Source organism: Myotis davidii, unplaced genomic scaffold (genome assembly GCF_000327345.1).
Source record: "Myotis davidii unplaced genomic scaffold, ASM32734v1 scaffold1983, whole genome shotgun sequence".
Lineage (NCBI taxonomy): Eukaryota > Metazoa > Chordata > Mammalia > Chiroptera > Vespertilionidae > Myotis > Myotis davidii.
In genome coordinates this window covers 324,130-326,687 of record NW_006293962.1, presented here as the reverse complement: position 1 = coordinate 326,687, position 2,558 = coordinate 324,130, and the positions used below count along the sequence as shown (strand labels likewise).

At 38.5% G+C, this 2,558-nt stretch overlaps 1 protein-coding gene across 1 annotated transcript in view; it reads right to left on the bottom strand.

Moving 5' to 3' along the window:
* The window catches only part of TAF1 (TATA-box binding protein associated factor 1), an 80,933-nt gene that overhangs the window by 75,110 nt on the left and 3,265 nt on the right, over positions 1–2,558 (bottom strand).

The following is a 2,558-nucleotide window of genomic DNA, read 5'->3' as shown; positions in this document are numbered from 1 at the left end:
CATCACACACTTCAAAACCAGTAAAAAACACATTAAAAGATCTTGCCTGGGCATTCCTCCCCCCCCCGCCATATTCGACAGACCTTGCTCCTTCAGATTACCACTTGTTCCAATCAATAACACCCGCACTTCCTAAGCAGCACTTCAAAACATACAAAGTGGAAAATTGGGTCTCTCAATGGTTTGCCTCAAAACAAGAAAAGTTCTACTGGGACTATACACAAATTACCTGAAAGATGGGGGAAATGTGTAGCTAGCGATGGACATTACTTTGAATAAAGCACTTTTGATGTTTCTCTTGAAATTATCATGTTTTCTTTGATTATAAAATCTGCCACTATTAACCAGTACACCTAGTGTAACTCTTATTGGTGAGGGAGCTCTCAAGAATTGCTTGAAACCTTTGCTCCTGCTCCTGATCAAATCCTATTTATTTTCACACTAATCAATCTCACAATTGAATTTAACATTCTGTCAGTTTCCTTAAAGACAGGACTTTCTTCTCTCCTCCCGTCTTCGACACATTTTTTTTTCTGTCTACCTTCTGCAGTTTATTATTCTCAATGGCATCACTCAACACTTGGTCCTCAACACTCTACTTTTATTCCTCTACACACTTTCCATTCCCTTTTCTCAACAATCACCTTTTCCAGATTTAACCCAAATCTACGTCTTGCCCTGACATACCCTCTATACAATTGCAACACATGTTCTGCTGCCTAAAGAACCTTCCCACTCAGATATTCAAACTGCATCTCATATCACATTGAAATATCCTTCACCTCTTTTAAAATCCCTTTGGTTACTATCAATACCACCTCCATCCTCATCCTCCATCCGTTCCTGAGCTTATAATTTTAGTCTCCTACACCAACCCCTTACCAACACACCTTTTCTAATCAATCATTAATAGTCATTATAGCAATGTCCATTTATTGAGCTCCCATAATGTGCTAGGTATTTGTAGCCATTTTATCTATAATCCTCCCAATAATGCAACAGTGTAGAATTATTCTGAGATACAGAAATTAAGCAACTTAGGATCATATGGTTTTAAGTGACAAAGTCAGAATTCAAGCCTGGTTTAACAACAGAGCCTGTACCCTTTCGAACACATTTCCTCACACACCAAGCCCACTGATCCTTTTTCAGCAACTCTCAAGCTTGAACCTCCCTATCATTTTCTGATACTGTCACTCTAGTCCAGGGGTGGGCAAACTTTTTGACTCGAGGGCCACAATGGGTTCTTAAACTGGACCGGAGGGCCGGAACAAAAGCATGGATGGAGTGTTTGTGTGAACTAATATAAATTCAAAGTAAACATCATTACATAAAAGGGTATGGTCTTTTTTTTTTTTTAGTTTTATTCATTTCAAATGGGCTGGATCCGGCCCGCGGGCTGTAGTTTGCCCTCGGCTGCTCTAGTCCTTGATAAATCTAGCCTGGAAGAACAATCTCCAAGTATTCTCCAAGCAGCTCTGCCCCTTTACCCTTTTTCTAACCAAATCCCCAAAGTATTAACTATCACTTTTCATTTTCACTTAGGAAGGCGACTAACATTAACAGAGATCTATCATTACACTGTATTATGTAGTCTTTCACACTGATAATGAACTTAAATTTCCCCACCAAAAGCCCTATTAATGGGATAGGTATTATCACCTTCACTGTAGACAGAAAAACTGAGGGATTATAACAAATGAGAAGTCCATGATGACAAATGGTTAATAGGCTTATGATGGTGAACACTTCATTAAGTAAATAAATTTTGAAACACTATGTTATACATCTGAAACTAATATAATATTGTATGTCAACTATAATTTAAACACATAAATAAATACAGCCCTGGCTAGATGAAAACAAAAACAAAAACAAATGAGAAGTCCAAACTTCAGAGAATAAGCAACTTTCCCAGGGGCAAACTAAATATGGAGTTGGGATTTGAACCTATGATATGCTGACTCCAAAGTCCATTTTCTTTTCATTATACCACCCTACCTCTTACTTAGAGCAGTGGTTCTCAACCTTGGCTGCACATTAGAATCACCTGGGAATCTTTTTAAAATCCTGATTTCTGGGCCTCATCCTCCGGAAATTCTGTTTCTTTTTTATGGGGTGGGGTCACAACATTAGTAAACAAATATACAGAATTTCCGAAGGATGAGGCTCAGAAATCAGGATTTTAAAAAGATTCCCAGGTGATTCTAATGTGCAGCCAAGGCTGAGAACCACTGCTTTAGGGCATCAATTCTCAAGTAATACATATAAAAGGGTGCCATCAAATTGCTCTATTCTTGGTTCTTGCTATTTGGCAGTGTTTTCCATTCCTTTCAAGAAAATCTGCTGGTCAAATTCCCCCACACACAATTTCTATTTTCAAACCTTTAGACAAGCCATGTTTCCAAACCAATATGCCCGGCTGCTTCCGCTCCATTAAACGTTGTCTTTCAAAAATTTTACTTAAAATTCACCTGTGAAGTCTTTTCTAATGACCTCCACCCACTTCCAATTATTCCAAAGAAACACCCTTGGAAATCGCTGTGTGAAGAGGCCAA